Source organism: Lithobates pipiens, unplaced genomic scaffold (genome assembly GCF_037356315.1).
Source record: "Lithobates pipiens isolate NorthernLeopardFrog02 unplaced genomic scaffold, aLitPip1_a1.2 Scaffold_19, whole genome shotgun sequence".
Lineage (NCBI taxonomy): Eukaryota > Metazoa > Chordata > Amphibia > Anura > Ranidae > Lithobates > Lithobates pipiens.
The window spans coordinates 56,394,298-56,412,658 of NW_027507764.1; positions in this window are offsets into that span (position 1 = coordinate 56,394,298).

Below are 18,361 nucleotides of genomic sequence, written 5' to 3' on the forward strand. Positions count from 1 at the left end.
ATATTCATTCTGTTCGGAGTCCCGCTTTAAGAAGTGGCCTCTTTCTTGTGTTGGGAAGACAGTGAAGCAGGCAAGAATGTAAACATAAAAGTACACTTACTAAATTCCGCTTACAAAGTCACTGTTAGCAGCTATTACACCAGCAGTAAAAAAGCCAAAATCAAAGCCTGGAGGGATCGCAGACAGAGTGGAAGCTGCTTAGATAGCAGAATACGTGAGCCCCAGCCAGAGTTCCGCAGTTCTCAAGGACGGCGAGTCATTCCCGATACGTGACACCGCCGCAAACACACCGCAGGCACCCATCTCCATAGAGGATCATTGATTAGGGGCGGACTCTTCCCTTGCTGAAAAAGTTATTTTTTTCTTCCTGTTCCTATGATCCTTCCCAATTGCCTTCGCCTGTAACGTCTTCACACTCAGGCTCCATTCGCACCTTGCCGCAATCGCTGCACAGTGCGCGACGCGCGTTTGTGTGCCTTTATCCCTTAACTCCTCGCCACCCAGGCCAATTCTGCCATTTCTCTCCTATATGTAAAAATGATCATTTTTTAACCAGAAAATGACTCAGAACGCCCAAATATATATATATATAAAAAAAAATCGATCTCCAGCTTTCCAGCAAAAAAAAAATAAAAAACCTCAATGTTTACTTCTGCCGGCACCGGAAGTGACGTCATAACACCACTTGGTCTCCGAGGGACATAGAGATGGCCAGGGACAATCTGGTCCATGGTCAGCTCTATAATAAACCGGCGGCAGTGGCGGATTCATCTTCTGGCTCCCTGATTGCACAGGCAAGCCCGGAGAAGCACTGAAGGGCGGCGGGGGGGCGGGGGGGGGGTTTAGGGGGGAACATCCCCTCCCACCTCCTGCAAAAGCATCAGGCGGTTAAACATCCACTATGATGGCTTTTACATTGCAGGAAATCGCCTGCTAAAAAAAAAAAGGTAACTGGATGATGCAGGCACAATTCACATACAGGATCTCCACTTCAAGTCCCCAATGTCATATGACATTAACCTGGGGAAAGTGGTTAATGAAATCCCAAATGCAATTTTACAATATTGATCTGGTCACAGTGTGTTAAAAAAAAAAAAATTGTAAAACAAAAAAAAAATGTTAGAAAAAAGATTGAAAAAAAAAGATATTTTTTTTTTCTTAACATACTGTTACCAGTCAGTGTCCCTGATCACTGCCACACCTGTTATATGACAACACTGTACTGCACTAGTGACAGTATGTAAAGAAAAAAAAAAAAAATTGTGAATTTTTTTTTTTATTTCTTAATTTTCCAAAAAATTGTGATAAAAATTTACAACTTCAAAAATGTCCTCATGCCTTTTACTAAATACCTTGGACTGCCTACTTTTCCATAAAGGGGTGATTTGGGGGATATTGTTACTATCCTGGCATTTTCAGGCTGTCAGAATGTCAGGACTAATCATTTTTCAGATATACACTATATTGTCAAAGGTATTGGGACACCTGCCTTTGCACACACTTTTAACTTTATTATGATTATATATGTAGGACTAACCCCCGAAGGAGCTGCCCGTCTAGGGGTTTCCTGTGGTAGATGACCCAAAGAATTGCAGAAACTGACACTGGATCCTCTTTTTGGGATATTTATTTAACCACTTCAATACCGGGCACTTAAACACCTTCCTGCCCAGACCAATTTTGAGCTTTCAGCGCTGTCGCACTTTGAATGACAATTGCGCGGTCATGCTACACTGCACCCAAATGAATTTTTTATCATTTTTTTCTCACAAATAGAGCTTTCTTTTGGTGGTATTTGATCACCTCTACGGTTTTTATTTTTTGCGCTACAAATAAAAAAATACCGAAAATTTTGAAAAAAAAAAGTTTTTTTTTGTTTCAGTTTCAAAACTTTGTAAATAAGTACATTTTCTCCTTCACTGATGGGCACTGATGGGGCTACACTGATGGGCACTGATAAGGCGGCACTGATGGGTGCCAATGTGGCACCAATGAAGTGGCACTGATAGGCAGCACTGATAGGCGGCACTGATGGGCGACACGGGTGGGTGACACGGATGGGCGACACGGACGGACACTGATAGGTGGCACAAATTGGCACTGATAGCTGGCACGGATGGGCGGCACGGATTGGCGGCACAGATGGGCATGGATAGGCGGCACAGATGGGCATGGATAGGCGGCACAGATGGGCATGGATAGGCAGCACAGGTGGGCACTGATAGGCGGCACAGGTGGGCACTGATAGGCGGCACAGGTGGGCACTCATAGGCGGCACAGTTGGGCACTCATAGGCGGCACAGGTGGGCACTCATAGGCGGCACAGGTGGGCACTCATAGGCGGCATTGGTGTTATACTATAGTAATGGATGCCAATCAGTGCCAAACAATAATGCATGCCAATCAGTGATGCCCATTGTGGACACTGATTGGCATCCATTATGGGCACTGATTGGCACCCATTGTGCTGACTGGCATCCCTGGTGGTCTAGGGAGGATTACCTTTTCCCTGGTGTTCTGGTGGCGTCCCTGGTGGTCCAGTGTGGGCATCCTCGGGGGGGCTGTGCTGATAATCGATCAGCACAGACCCCCCCTGTCAGAGGAGCAGCCGCTCGGCTCTCCTTTACTCACGTCTGACAGACGCGAGTGAGGAAAAGCCGATCACCGGCTCTTCCCATTTACACTGTGATCAGCCGTGATTGGACACGGCTGATCACGTGGTAAAGAGTCTCCGTCGGAGACTCTTTACCGAGATCGTAGTTGCCGGGTGTCAGACTGACACCCCGCAACAACGATCGCCGCGATGCGCGTCCCCGGGGGCGCGCAGCGGCTCATAATCCTGATCATGTCATATGACGTCCGGTCAGGATTATGCAACCACTTTGCAGCCGTCAATTGCCTATAGGGCGGGCGGCAAGTGGTTAAAAGATAACACAGTTTCTTAATGAAGGGTAGAGGGTTAGGAAGAAAGTTCAGGTACTTTTGGAACTGCAAAAATAGGAATGTCTCTCACTATAGAAATCCAGAGAATTACTGTTTCACAACTGGATTCTCACAACCACCGTATAGACCTCCTCTCACTAGGCCTAACAGCCGGTAGGGTGTTAGGTAAAGCAAAGTCTCTGCCACAGACTTGGATGTAACTGAGGGACATATGTAAATTTAAAGAGCTACCATACGGTACCAGTATCTCTCAGCCGGTCCGACGATACCGTATGAGTGTAGAACCATTTAGTGTCCTTCAACTGAGCCTCCAGGCTCCTTCGGAGGAGCCAGCCTTGTGCATGGCCTCCTCCCGAAGAGTCCTCCCCTGGGTGCTTCTCCAGTTGCTGGGCCTCTCCACGGATGAGACGGCACCGGACCACCTTTGAATCCTCCTCTCAGTTACTTTGTCTTGGGCTATCCAGCCCCGAGACTCGGAATTGAATGGATCCGCGCCCCAGGCCATGAGGGCCATGGGGGCTGGTCAGGAGGACCAGGACCAAACAGACAGAAAGATCTTCTGGAGCGGAACCCAGAAGCACGTGATCTCAGTACCTTAAATACCACCTTCCAGAATGCACAGCAAGATGACACTCCCATTGGACTGGTTCCGAGAAAGTATGGCACTCAATACGCCCAGCCAAACTGTGTTCTCACACTTGCCAGCGGTGACAGCAACACTTGTGGCCAAGGAGAACCCAGCGCAATCCAGCCAAACTGGCACTGAAACCATCATTTAACAATATTCACCCTAAAACCCAACTGTGGTTTTAGGAATATTAATTTGAAAAAAACATATAGCGCATGCTCGTCAGGAGACGGCGCTACATATATTACTTCATATATTGAGTTGGCCCCCCCTTTGCAGCTAAAACAGCTTTAACTCTTCTGGGAAGGCTGTCCACAAGATTTAGGAGTGTGTCTATGGGAATGTTTGACCATTCTTCCAGAAGCGCATTTGTGAGGTCAGGCACTGATGTTGGATGAGAAGGCCCGGCTCACAGTCTCCACTCTAATTCATCCTAAAGGCGTTCTAGCAAGTTGGGCAGCACAGTGGTGTAGTGGTTAGCACTCTTGCCTAGCAGTAAGAAGGGTAGCTGGTTCAAATCCCAACCACGACACTACTGCCTGGAGTTTGCATGCAGGTAGGTTAATTGGCTTCTGCCTAAAATTGGCCCTAGTATATGAATGGGAACCTAGGATTGTGGGTTCCTTGAGGGTAGGGACTGATGTGAGTGTGCAATGTACGGGGATAGGGACAATTGTAGACACTCACTCAGAATGAACTGGTGTCTTTATGCAACCTAACTAACTATGAAACTATGAAGTTGATGTCAGGACTCTGTGCAGGCTAATCAAGTTCCTCCACCCCAAACTCGCTCATCTATGTTTTTATGGACCTTGCTCTGTGCACTGGTCCAAATCATTTGGTGGAGGGGGGATTATGGTGTGGGATTTTTTTTCTGGGGTTGGGCTTGGCCCCTTAGTTCCAGTGAAAGGAACACTTAAGGGGTCAGCATACCAAGACATTTTGGACAATTTCATGCTCCCAACTTTGTGGGAACAGTTTGGGGATGGCCCCTTTCTGTTCCAACATGACTGCGCACCAGTGCACAAAGCAAAGGTCCATAAAGATGTGGATGAGCGAGTATGGGATGGAGGAACTTGACTAGCCTGCACAGAGTCCTGACCTTAACCCAATAGAACACCTTTGGGATGAATTAGAGTGGAGACTGCGAGCCAGGCCTTCTCGTCCAACATCAGCGCCTGACCTCACTAATACGCTTCTGGAAGAATGGTCAAACATTCCCATATATTCCTGTAGATTGAGGCCTAAGCAATAGTGGAAAGCGATTGATAATCAGTAGAGATTCGATTGGGTATTGAAAGGCTCATTTCATCGACCACTGGGACCTGTAAGTGAAGAGTATGGTAAGGATAGGATAGGTAACATGGAGTAATGGAAATAATTCTCCTGGAGTTGTGGTACCAGAGTGTGATTCTCTGAGGAACGACCGGGAGGGAGACTGGAAAATATCTCCAAAAGTGCGGCAAAAACACTTTGAGGTAAATAACAATGATTGGGTCCTGGCCTCCTTCCAGCTCCTGACAGGAACTCGGAATAACGACAGTGCTCCTCTATATTCTGAGATCTGCAAGCCTACGCTCCATCACAACACGGCTCTGCTTCTCCACATGTCTGACTTGTGTCAACACACAAATAGTGGTTGTCGTGACAACCATGGCCGCCACAGCACGTCCTGTTGTGTCTGATGGAGGAGAGGGACAGGGTGCACCTCAGTAAAGGTTTTGTTAGTTTGGGCCGATGTTTGTGTGAGTTCTGCAAATATTTAAGCCAGACTCGAGTCAAATGTAAATGAACAGCATTCCGAAGGTGAGGAGGTGAGTCTGCTCCGTAATAAACTCAGGGCGGACGCCATTTTGTAATGGCTGTGAAATAATGGCTTCAGACAAGTAACCTACAAAATGCACCTAAGGATTCAACAGGAAAGTATTAACCCCTTCCCGCCCCCTCCCGGAGTCCTTTAGGGCTGCATTCACACCTGAGTGTGGCGCCTTTCAGCATTTTACCAGCATTTTTCCGTGCATTTTTGTGCGCATTTTATACATCGTTTTTGAGCTTTGGCATTTATTTTTTTGGACAATAGAGAAAACTATCATCTGTTGCATCATTTGTTGCTAAGTCTTTCACCTTTTTATCTTTTCCACTAGATTTTATGTATTTTTTTATTATTATTATTCATTTTTATTCAAGAGTTAAAGCCGAGTTCTTGCCACGTTTTTTTTTTAATTAATCCGAGCATAATGCATTATGCATAAAAAAAGCGATTATACAACGTTAATAGTGGATGTTGCCAAAATATAAATGTAATACTCACAAGTTTGTCCCTCCTGTTGTGGCCGTTGCCATCATGATTGTGGGCACGTGAAGCCCAAATCGATATCTCTTCCTGCACCTCTCGATCTCGCGCATGTGCGATTCACCGACCGTAGTGCCGATTGTTTCTTTCGGGGCGGGACCTTCCTCCGTCGCTGCCATAACAATGGGCAGCGATGGAGAAAGGTCCCGCCCCGTTGTTATGGCAACATCATAGTACTGCCCACAGCACAGACGAGGGAGGAAGTGACGAGGAGCTCTGCGGATTAGGAAGTGGCAGATTAGGAGGACTACATAGCAACAGGGCGATACTGGTAAGAATATAAAAAATCCTCCAAATGTTTTTTTAGAGAAGTCCAATTCTAAAAGAAAAAATTTCAGGGTGGAACTCTACTTTAAGGTTAGGTTAGGGTTAGCCCTTGCACACACGGTCGGAGATTCCGACGTAATGTGTCCTATCGGACCGTTTTGTCGGATAATCCGACTGTGTGTGGTCTCCATCGGACTGTTTCCATCAGAGTATCCGACGGACCAAGTTTTCCAACTTGTCCGTAAAATTTTCCCACAAAATGCTCCGATCGGACATATGCCGATCATATGTAGCCTACTCCAACGGACAAAGTGCCACGCATGCTCAGATCAAATTCCTAGACCAAAGCTATTGGCTACTAGCCTGAACGTAGTCCCGTCGTATCGAAATAACGTCATCACGTTATGTACAATTGGATTTTCCGACAACTTTGTCCGACCGTGTGTATGCAACAGTTTCTGACAAAATCCGTCGGACAAAATCCAACGGATTTGGTTGTCAGAATGTCCGACCGTGTGTACAAGGGCTGAGGGTTAGGATTAGGGGTTGGGGTTAGGGTTTAATATTTTGTTTATTGTCTTATTATTTATTTATTTTTGTAGTGTTATGGTGTTAATAATATACTTCTACTAATAATGATAATAATAAATGAATAAACAAATGTAAATTAAACACATAAATAAAAATAAAAAAAAACATAAAAAATACAATAAATGAATACTATGCAATAATAAATAAATAATTAACCCCTAATCTTAGAGTGGAGACCCACCAAAAAAAATAAAAAAATTAAAATTAAAGGAAGCAACTACAAACACAGTACCTGCTAGATTTTAATATTAGGACACTTACCTGTCCTGGGATTCCTCAATGTCGGCACCCAGATGATTTTTCAATCCATTGTCAGGTGCTGCCACTGCCATTCCTTGTAAGGGAAACCGGCAGTAAAGCCTTGCGGCTTCACAGCTGGCTCTCTACTGTGCATTGCTCTTTGTGAATGGGCTGGCAATGGGGGAAGAAGGAGGGGGTCCGAACTTCCCGGAGACTTTGTAGGAAGTGGGAGCGGATACCTGTCAAAACCAGGTATCCACTCCCCCTCCCCTCATAAGGTGCCAAATGTGGCAGCGGAGGGGGGAGGAAGCATACAAGCCACAAAGTCCCCTTTTAGGTGGAGCTCTAACCCTTTAAAAAAAATTATAAATAAACATCTTGACACAAAATATATACATAGATTAATATTATTAGTATTTCTTCAGGTTTGGGTGTTTATTATTATAAATAATAATAATAATAATTGTTTTAAAACTTTTTTAAGGTTAGGGGTTAATTATTATTTATTTATTTGTTATTACATATTATTAATTTATTGTATTTAAATATTTTGTATTTATGATGATTTTTAGTTATTAGTGTGTTCATTTGTGTAGTTTGCACAGTAGCATTTTGCACAGCAGCTAAATAATCGCATGCACAGCGAATAATTTATTTGCATAGTTTGCACAGTAGTAGTTTTGCACAGCAGCTAAATAATTGCATGCACAGCAGTAATTTGCATTAGGATTCACCAATAGTATTGATATAATTATTGATTTATTGCACTTTATCTATGAAGTAGAATACATATCAAACAAGGATTTTCCATCTTTGTAGTAATATTTGGTATATAGTTTGCACTGATCCCCTTTTTTATTTATTGTTGTTCAAGTGCATGGTATACACTTTAGGTCTAGCAGCAATCTAACCGACATACCACATTCAGATATTTTTCACATTGATAGTGCGAGGGAACCCCATTTTTTTACTGCCCACAGACTCCTGGGACACATCATTTCCCAGGAGCATAGGCGAGGGAGAAAGTGACGAGGAGCTCCGCGGCCTAGGAAGTGGCAGATTAGGTGGACTACATAGCAACAGGGCAATTCTGGTAAGTATAAAAAAATGTTTTCCTCCAAATGTTTTTTTTTTAGGTTAAAAGGAGTCTGTTAATGGAAAAAAAAAAATCATGGTGGAACTCCGCTTTAATAACCATTTCAATACGGCACTTATACACCTTCCTGCCCAGACGAATTTTGAGCTTTCAGCGCTGTCCCACTTTGAATGACAACTGCGCGGTCGTGCTACACCGTACTCAAACTAAATTTTTATAATTGTTTTCACACAAATCGAGATTTCTTTTGGTGGTATATGATCACCTCTGGGATTTTTATTTTCTGCTAAACAAATAAAAAAAGGCCGAAAATTTTGAAAAAAAACATGTTTTTTTTGTTCCAGTTACAAAACTTTGTAAATAAGTAAGTTTTCTCCTTCACTGATGGGCACTGACGGGGCTGCAGTGACGGGCACTGATAAGGCGGCACTGATGGGCACCAATGATGTGGCATCAATGAAGTGGCACTGATAGGCGGCACTGATAGGTGGCACTGATATGCGACACAGATAGACACTGACAGTTGGCACAAATAGGCACTGATAGGTGGCACGGATTGGCATGGATGGGTGGCATGGATAGGTGGCATGGATGGGTATGGATAGGCATGGATGGGCACTGATAGGCAGCATGGATGGGCACTGATAGGCGGCATGGATGGGCACTGATAGGCGGCACGAATGGGCACTGATAGGCAGCACAGATGGGCACTGATAGGCGGCACAGATGGGCATTGTAGTGTACAGTATTGTAGGGATGGATGCCAATCAGTGCCAAACAATAATGCATGCCAATCAGTGATGCCCATTGTGGGCACTGATTGGCATCCATTATGGGCATTGATTGGCATCCATTGTGGGCACTGACTGGCATCCCTGGTGGTCTAGGGGGGCATACCTGGTGCTGGGCATCCCTGGTGGTCTGGTGGCATCCCTGGTAGTCCAGTGAGGGCATCCTCGGGGGGCTGTGCTGATAATCGGCTCTCCTCTACCAGCGTCTGACAGACACGAGTGAGGAAAAGCCAATCGTCAGTTCTTCCTATTTACACTGTGATCAGCCGTGATTGGACACAGCTGATCACATGGTAAAGAGTCTCTGTCAGAGACTCTTTATCGAGATCGTAGTTGCAGTGTGTCAGACTGACACCCCACAACAACGATCGCCGCGATGCGCGCCCCCCAGGTCTGGTCAGGATATTAAAACCACTTTGCCACCGTCATTTTGCTATATGGCGGGCGGCAAGTGGTTAAGCATTTCTTTAGAATTGCCAAACTCATTATATACTCCTGGAGAATAATCCAATAACATAACGTTTGAACATTCACTACAGACACAGATTTAGCCGTTGTGATAAATAACGTCTTTATAAATAAAACCAAGTTTCATAAACAAACACATATATTGTTTTTATACAAGCAGAAGTACAACTTGAAAATATAAAACCTAAAAAATTGTAAACTCTATTGGCTATAATAAAAGTGGTCAGCCTTCGCGCCGCTAAGTGGTAATAAGTGACTAAAGTGGAACAAAATCCAAAATCAGATATAATGAAACACAGATGCTGTAAAAAAGAGCCTGAGTGATATAAAGTGCAAATGCTAACTAAAAAATGCAGCAGGACAAAATAGTGAGCACAAACTATCAAATAATGAATATAAAGGGGTGGGTCCTGCGCAAATCGTGCCACTCAAATAAAATACACAAATTCAAAATAATATAAATATGTGCATACATACAATGCTGTGAAAAAAAATATAGTCCAAATATAGTGAATAAGCAAATCAAACAAACTCCAGGATTCTCTTCCCATGACTTAACGCGTAGGGATTGGCCAGAGGACGAACCGGAAGTAGAGTAAGGCGGGAGGAAGTTGTCATTATACCCTCTTCCTAATTGTGCTTGTTTTTGCAATTAAAATGTGAGAGTCTTTACTGCTTTTTAATAAATCTACCTGCCGTTTTTTAAACTACTACACTATGGAAGTCTCCTGTTTCTCTCTCTCCCCCTTCTCTCTCTTATTTTGAGCCATACACTGTGAAATAGAAGTGAAGATCCATTTCACCTATTCTGGAAGCTGGGACTGGCCCTCTAGTGGCGGAATTGTATCATTGCATCCCTCCTTTGGATTTCCTGATGGCTATTATTTATGAATGAAATAAGAGAATCCTGGAGTTTGTTTGATTTGCTTATTCACTTCGTTTAAAGGTGAGAGTTCTGGGAGCCTTGAGTAGCGGACATTTTATTATTGTTCTATCATTAAACCTTTTTTCCATTTTTTTAATATATTTTTTATATATTTTTATGCGTGCTGTTTTTTGGACTATATTTTTTTTCACAGCATTGTATGTATGCACATATTTATATTATTTTGAATTTGTGTATTTTATTTGAGTGGCACGATTTGCGCAGGACCCACCCCTTTATATTCACTATTGGCTGTAATGCCATTGCACATATTTCATGAATATATTACCAACAATAAATATTAAGAAAAAAAAAAGAAAAGCCTTTTTTTTATTTTCTTTTCTTTTAGAAACTTAGTAGATGCCCCTACATATTCTTATGTGGTAGTGCAATGTTATTTTTACCTCAAATTTAAATTTGGGGATTGTGGCAGCCATCTTGGGCCAGGCAGAGCCTATTTAAGGCCCTGGCTCCCAGGCTTGATGTGCTTTTATGTGAGTGGGCAGTGCAGGGAAAAGTACCCCATCTGTTAGGGACAGTACTAGAGGTAGGAAAAGGTTCCTGGCGAGCAGGGAGAGTGTAGGGTCCCATCTCCTTTAGACATCTTCCTGATTGGGCGGGAAAAGGCCAGACTGCATTCTGCCCCTCTTTACGGACTCTGTCATTCCGGCTGTAACCCACTCTGTTCGGGTTGCTGTAACCGTGAGTGCACCTGATTGGGCAGTCTTCCCACTGGTATTGGTGTGAACTGCTGTGAGCATAACAAGGAGGGTAAGTGTAGATTTCGATATGTATCGAAATCTCCGTTTCCTCTGAAGCCCAATACACATTCTGCAATCCGATCCACAATATCCATGGATACTTGAACGCATTCTTTCAAAATCCCCCTCCCCAGGTCAGCATAGCTGGGACCTCAATGAACATAGGTAGAATTTCAGCTGAGCTGCCTACAAGGGCAGCAGCCCTTCAGGCTGGGAACTTCTGCTGGACAAGAGCAGGGCAACTTCAAACCCCATACTATTTATGCACTTCCCCAGCCACATTCTGGGCACCCTCCCCCAGGAATCGTCTGAGACCACATAAATATTCAGGCTACTGATTTGCCTTTACAGCTCACTACATTCTGGAATCCTCCAGAAGGCAAGGGAAAAAGGGGAAGGCAAGGGAAAAAACAATCAAACCTGCAACCAGTGAAGCCCAGAACAGCCCAGAGCAATTAGGAACGGCTCCACTGATTACAGTGGAGCCAAAAATAACAAAATGTACCTAGCTTTTCTAGCAACCTATCTAGGAGGAAGATACTCATAAATAAATAAAAGCTGATTATTGTAAGCACCCCGTCAGTGGTAAATGGTTTGTCTCACCTCTGTAAATGATACATGGGCAGGACAGCTTGTTCTTTTGAAAATCAGCAGACATAAGAAGGATTACCTGGTGAAAATAAAGGTATAAAGAAACCCTAAAAAAAAAAAAGAAACGAATGCAGTCATCACATTTAAGAATTGGTAGGCTGCAATATAATAAATGTTTGCTTTTGCGTTTAATGTTGCTTTAACCACTTGCTGACCGCCCTATAGCAGTTTTACTAATTCTGCACTTCCGCCTGCAGGGGGCGCATGCATGCACCTTCTGCTCTGATAATTCACAGCAGAAGCTGATCTGCGGGTGCCGGGCACTCAATGTCCTCTGGTACCTGCCGATCGTCTGTAAACTAAACAGAACAGGGATCCATTCTGGAAGAGTTCTGTTCTGACGGGGGGGAGGGATGGATTCTGTGTTCCTGCAGGGACTGGAATCCATCACTTCCCTTAGTAAAAGCAGCACACACAGTAAACACAAACACTGGTTAGACACACAGTTAACCCCTTGATCTTTCTAGATTATTAACCCCTTCCCAGCCAGTGTCATCAGTACAGTGACAGTGCATTTTTTTAAATCACTGATCACTTTATTAGTGTCACTGGTTCCCGCAAAGTGTCAAAAGTGTCAGTTAGTGTTTGATTCTCCACCACAATATTGCAGTCCCGTTATAAGCCGCTGACCACCGCCATTACTAGTATAAAAAAAAAATTCCATAAATATATCCCATAGTTTGAAGAGGCTATAACGATTGCGTAAACCAGGGGTCTCCAAACTGCGGCCCCGGGACCGGATGCGGCCATTTGCTTGCCTTTATCCAGGCTTATGAAGCAAAGTGGTGATCATATACCGCTAAAAGAAAGTTCTATTTGTGGGGGGAAAAAAATTAGTTTGGGCAGCGTTGCATGACCACGCAATTGTGCATTAACGGCTTCCCAACCGCCTCACGCAGATATACTGCGGTAGAAGGGCAGATACAGGCAGATTAAAGTATCTGTACGTTGCCCTTTAAGAGGCGGCTTGCGCGCCCGCCGGGAGCTTTGTGAGCATGATCATGGATCCTGTGGATTTGATGTCCACGGGGATATCCGCAATTGTCTCACAGAGAGGAAGGACGGGGAAATGCTGATGTAAACAAGTAATCGGGAGCGGTGATCAGTGATGTGTCACATACAGCCCCTCCCCCCAGTTAGAATCACTCCCTAGGACACACTTAACCCCTAAAGCGCCACCTAGTGGTTAACCCCTTCCCTGCCAGTCACATTTACACAGTAATCAATGCATTAATTGCACTGATCGCTGTATAAATGTGAATGGGCCCAAAATCGTGTCAAAAGTCTCCGATGCGTCCGCCATAATGTCGCAGTCCTGATAAAAATCACTGATCGCCGCCATTACTAGTAAAGAAAAAAAAAATTATAATAAAAATGTCATAACACTATCCCCTAATCAATAAGCGCTTATTGCGATTTTTTTTTACCAAAAATATGTAGAAGAATACGTATCGGCCTAAACTGAGGAAAAAAAATGTTTTTTTATATATATTTTTTGGGGGGATATTTATTATAGCAAAAAGTAAAAAATAACGTAGTGTTTTTCAAAATTGACACTGTTTTTTTGTTTATAGCACAAAAAAATAAAAACCACAGAGGTGATCAAATACCCCTAAAAGAAAGCTCTATTTGTGGGGAAAAAGGGACGTCAATTTTGTTTGGGAGCCACGTCTCACGACCGCGCAATTGTCAGTTAAATTGACGCAGTGCCGAATCGCAAAAGGTGCTCTGGTCTGGGGCTGAAGTGGTTAAAGTAACGCAGTGCCAAAAAGCAAAAAATGGCCTGGCCATGAACGGTGTGGGGGGGTAAATCTTCTGGACGGTCAATTAGTTAAAAAATGATTTTTTAGATATATGCTTTTATTTTAGCTTAGAGTTATTTGAATATACTGTATAGAGTTGCATGTAAGGATTTCACGTTTTTTGCATTGACTGACAAATGATAAAATAAAATACAAGCAATTCCATATACTTAGAAGTGAAATCATTGGTGAGCGCCCGATAGCTCTGCGCCATCTGCTCACTGTACTTAGGGAATCATGGCATTTTCATCTTATTGTACAAGTGGCTCCTTATCAATTGAATGTGTCCAGGAATCTACTGCACCACTCATTATATAGTGACTCATCTAACTGCTACGTGCGGATTTCACCGACAGCTGCTGCTGGAGAAAGCCAGCATTTAGGTCAAAGCATTGTTATTGTAATGATACTGTATATGCAATGGCAGATAATGGTATCTTCTTAAAGCAGAACCCCGAACACAATTTTTATTGAAGCTTTAGATAGACTAGAACAGCATTACATCCTCTGTCAGGTGTTTATTGCTATTGTCTTTATTGAGATTTCTCATCACTTCCTGTGCACAGCAATGGAAGAGAATCTTTCCAAAAGGAACACAGATGGCAAAGGAAGCACTTGCCCTCTAAAAGATTTACCCCCCCCCCCTTTTTGATTTTTGCCACTGCATTACTTTAACCACTTCAGCCCCGGAAGGATTTGCCCCCTTGAAGACCAGGCAATTTTTTGCGATAGGGCACTGCGTCGTTTTAACCGTTCGCCGATCATTATACTGCGGCAGGTTGGCACGATCCTGTGAGCTGTTGTAGCTGTACTTCGGCTCCTTTAAGCAGGATAGCAGGCGCGCACATGCCTGCTGCACAGCGGGGGTGCCGATGCACGTGGCTGGCAATCGCGATGACCGATGGACAGACGCGGTCGCAGGCACGAGAGCCAGAACACGGACAGCATAGCTCCCAACTGTCCCTGATTTCAAGGGACTGTCCCTGATTTGGAGCAATGTCCCTCTGTCCCTCACTCCTCCTCATTTGTCCCTCATTTTGGTCTGATCTATATAGTTGTATATAAAATGAACTTTTTATCTATCAAAAAGTGTTTTCCAGTGCTAAACCTTTCATCTGATTTCTAAATTGCTGCATTTATAAATTCCAAAAGCCAATATAAAGGAATAGTAGTGGTAAAAAAATAACTTGTGGGTTTAACCAATCTTTTTTTTTTTGTACAATTCTCCTTTAAGGGGGTGTGGCAAGGGGTGTGTCCTATGCCTGCATACTTTTGCTGATAGGTGTCCCTCATTCTCATCTCAAAAATAAAGTAAACACACAAATCCCTGTTCTGTGAGGAGAGGAGAGACAGATCGCTAGGAACAACGATCTGTCTTCTCCTCTAGGTCAGTCCTCTCCCCCTACAGTTAGAACACACACAAGGGAACACAGTTAACCCCTTGTTCGCCCCCTAGTGTTAACCCCTTCTCTGACAGTGCCATAAAAATGCTCTGATCAATGTATAAATCACACTGGCAGGGAAGGGATGAACAATAGAGGGCAATCAAGGGGGTAAATGTGTTCCCTCAGCCTGTTCTAACTGTAGGGAGGAGGGGACCTGACAGAGATCGCTGTTCTCGATCACTGGGAACAGAAGATCTCTGACATGTCCCCTGTCAGAATGGGGAATCGCCTTGTTTACAAAGGCAGTTCCCCGTTCTGCCTCTGTATTAGGTGATTGCGGGTCGTGAGCGGGCATGTTCCAGGTACGGCGATTCACGCAGGAAAGCAGACCTGCCGCAGTATAGCTGCGTGAGCAGGTCAGCTAGTGGTTAATTGACAATTGCGTGGTCATGCAACACTGTGCATACATTTTAATTTCTATCATTTTTGTTTTACACAAATAGAGCTTTCTTTTGGTTGTATTTGACCACCTCTAGGTTTTAGGGTTTTTTTGCGCTATAAATGAAAAAAAGACCAAAAAGTTTGAAAACAAAAACAATATATTTTTTACTTTCTGCTATAAATAATATTCTAAATATAAATAATATAATAATGCAATATATAATGCAATAAAAAAAAGAAATTTCTTCATAAATTTAGGCCAATATGTATTCTGCTGCATATTTTTTTTATAAAAAAAGGAAATTTCTTTGTAAATTTAGGCCAATAAGTATTCTGCTACATATTTTGCAATAAAAAAAGATATATAAAAAAGACATTTCTACGTTAATTAAAACGAATATGTTTTCTGAGTCATATTTCTGTTAAAAAGAAACTACAATAAGCGTTTATTGATTGGTTTATATGAACATTACAGCATCTATAAACTATGGTATATATACTGGAACTTTTATTTTTTATTTTTTTTTCTACTAGTAAGGACAGCGATCAGCAACTTATAGTATGACTGCGATATTGTGGCGGAACAGTCTGACACTAACTGACACTTTGTGGGAACCAGTGACACTAATACAGTAATCAGTGATAAAAATATGCACTGTCACTTTACTAATGACACGGTATAGGTAGGGGTTAACATCAGGGGCGATCAAAGGGTTAAATGTTTGCCCCATACCCAGAAGGGCACGGGAGAGACACTTTACCACCATACAACAGTGTTATGCAATCTGCAAGTGGTTTTTAAAGGGAAGGTTTAGAACCTCAGTTAGGCGTTTATCGCTTTGTGTGTTTCTGTTGGAGAGTTTCAGCTTACTTGCTTTTTGGTCATCAGGACAGAAAATGAAAACTAATGCCCCATACACACGGTCGGACATTTCGACAACAAAATCCATTGTCGGAAAATCGTTCAGAACGCGGTGACGTAGAACACATACAATGGGACTATAAAGAGGGCAGTAGCCAATAGCTTTCATCTCAAATTTTTTTCTGAGGATGTGTGGCACTTTGTCTGTTGGAATTGTCTACACACGATCGGAATTTAAACGATCGGATTTTGTTGTCGGAAAATTTTAGATCCTGCTCTCAAACTTTGTGTGTCGGAAATTGCGACAGAAAAAGTCCGATGGAACCCACACACGATCGGATTTTCCCCATGGGAAGACCCCATGAAGACAGAAGAAGACCCCCGGAGCTGTGTAATAAAGTACTTTAAAAACATGTGTTGTGTTTTTTCTATGTACACTTTTTTCCCCAGGTGAATGGGGAAACCCCATACTCATTCACATAGGGTAGGAGGCTGGAATCTGGGGGCCCCCTTATTAAAGGGGGCTCCCGGATTCTGATAAGCCCCACACCCGCAGACCCCGTCAACCAACGGCCAGGGTTGTTGGGAAGAGGCCCTTGTCCTCATCAACATGGGGACAAGGTGCTTTGGGGTGGGGGGACCACAGGGCACCCCCCTTCCCCAAAGCACCCACCCCCCATGTTGAGGGCACGCGGCCTGGTATGGCTCGCTCATCCCCACCCCCTTTCCTGACCGGCCAGGTTGCGTGCTCGGATAAGGGTCTGGTAAGGACTTTGGGGGGACCCCCACGCCGTTTTTTCGGCGTGGGAGTTCCCTTTTAAATCAATCAATACCAGGTGACGGGACTAGTGATGTGTCAATCTCGCCGATGGAGGTGGCGACATTGACTTCCTGGGGTAGTTCCGTCTACCTGGAGCCACGTTCAAAATGAATGGACTTTACTACGTGTGTGGGCAAGTCCGTTCATTTCAAAAGTCCAGCGGATCCCCGCCATAGTCCGACGGATTGTCTGCTGGACCTAGTCTGCCGGAAAAGTCCGGTCGTGTGTGGGCATGTGTGGGCAGGTCCACTCGTTCAGAACGTCTGACGGACCTCAGCTGCAAAGTCCGGCGGGTTGTCCTCCAGACTAAGTCTGCCGGATAGTCCGATCGTGTGTATGCGGCATTAGGGTCACTTTTAGGAGCATTAGCATTTTATTAACGTTTTTACAGTACATGAAAAAACAAAAACAAAAAAAAAGCTGTTAGGAGCGTTTTAGGAGTGTTCAGCATTTTTTTTCTACTCTAGACGCTGAAGCTCAAGAAATGCTAATAGCCTATTGTAGCGTGCATGGACACAAAGGGTGACGCTATTTAGCTTCTAGAAGCAGAAACAAAATGCTACTAACAGCTTCTAGGAGCTTAAAAAAAATGTTAGTGTGCATGGGGCGTGAAAAAGTGCAGACTGAGTTCCCAGCTCAGCTAGAAAACTGACCACACTGTGCTCTCTTGCCCAGTGTGAGCAGTTTTTAATAGGAAGCCAAAGGGGCTGACAGGAACACCAGAGATTTCACAGGAAAGCAATACAAAGAGAAGAGGATGCGTTCTCATACAAGTACATGGTACAGCAGGCACATATCAGGAATATGAAATGTTGTGTTCACATATTATTGATATGTAAGGGGGTGTTGGTACCATTCCAAGTTTGACCACTAGGTGGCACCCTCCCGCTAGCTAAATAGTGGGTTAATTCAGGGAGTGGGAGAAGATCAGGTAGAGAGTCAAGAGGACAGGAATAAGACTCTGGAGCTGGCCTTCATGGGGTTTGGTGAGGCCATACCTGCAGAAATGTACTGCTTCCAGCAACTGGCATTCCCTGGCCGAGGAATACCTGGGGAGGTCCTGGTGTCCTGGACAGGAGAGAGTTGTAGACAGTCACAGGAGATAATGGGGTTGATTTACTAAAGGCAAATAGATGTGCACTCCAATGTTCCAGAGCTTAGTAAATGAGCAGAAGCTCTGCTGGCTTCCATCATCCAATCATATGCAAGCAATAATGCTGTTTTTTTTTAAATTTTCCTTGCACGTGATTGGGTATTCTTTGCAAAGTGAAGCTTTACCTCATTTACTAAGCTCTGGAGCAACTGCACTTGCAGAGGGCAACTACACTTTGCAAAGT